This window comes from Temnothorax curvispinosus, unplaced genomic scaffold, assembly GCF_003070985.1.
Source record: "Temnothorax curvispinosus isolate PA1 unplaced genomic scaffold, ASM307098v1 QBEX01004361.1, whole genome shotgun sequence".
NCBI classification, from domain to species: Eukaryota; Metazoa; Arthropoda; class Insecta; order Hymenoptera; family Formicidae; genus Temnothorax; species Temnothorax curvispinosus.
In genome coordinates, this window is record NW_020214141.1 from 1 (window position 1) to 1,024 (window position 1,024).

Below are 1,024 nucleotides of genomic sequence, written 5' to 3' on the forward strand. Positions count from 1 at the left end.
TCTTGGATGCCATCTCGCGTCCCACCATTTGTGGTGGCAGGGGCCTTCGTGGCTGAGACGTCCTACGATTGAGTGGCCCGCTCAACGTGAACCGTCGTCTCACGACACGACACTCGAACAAAATTCGCGCGTCACCGCGCACATTGTAAAGCCGGTCGAAAAGTGGGATTTAGCGGCGCGATACTCGTCGTGGCCGAAATTAATTCGAGTCACCGCTTATATCCTTCGGTTCGCGTCTCGAACTCGCCGTATCAATACTAACGTCAACGAGGCGAATCCGCTCGCTCTCTCCGCGGATGAGTGCCGATTGGCACGAGACTTTTGGCTCAGACGAATCCAAGAGGAAGAATTTCCCGGTGAACGAGAAGCGCTCTTGAGCCAAAAGACGATCTCGTCGAAAAGCGCACTCATATCGCTCAATCCCTTTATCGGGGAAGATAAATTAATTCGCGTAGGCGGGCGGTTAGCCCACGCTCCGCTACCACTAACCGCGAAACACCCCATCATACTCTCCTCTCACCCTCTGGTCCTTTTGCTAGTCCAGCACGCGCATGTAAGGTCGCTTCACGCCGGCACGCAGCTCACACTCGCTACATTACGCCGGGACGTGTGGATTTTGCGCGCGCGAAATATAGTAAAGGCCGTAATTCACCGATGCGTAATATGCGCCCGCGAAAAAGCGGCAATTCCCACTCCGATAATGGGACAACTGCCTCACGTGAGAGTCTCCCCTTCCGCGCGCGCGTTTCAGCATTGCGGTCTAGATTACGCAGGCCCAATGCGTGTACGCCCGATGTCCGGGCGTGGAGTCTCAGCTCATAAGGCGTATATCACAATCTTCATTTGCATGGCCACGCGCGCCGTGCACCTCGAGATAGTGGACGGCTATTCGACTCCCGCGTTCTTAGGAGCATATTCACGGTTTTGCGCCCGACGAGGTCTCCCCGCGTCAATCTACTCCGACAACGGAACAACGTTCGTCGGCGCGGACCGCGAAATTCAAGGAGCGTTTCGCGCGGCCCTA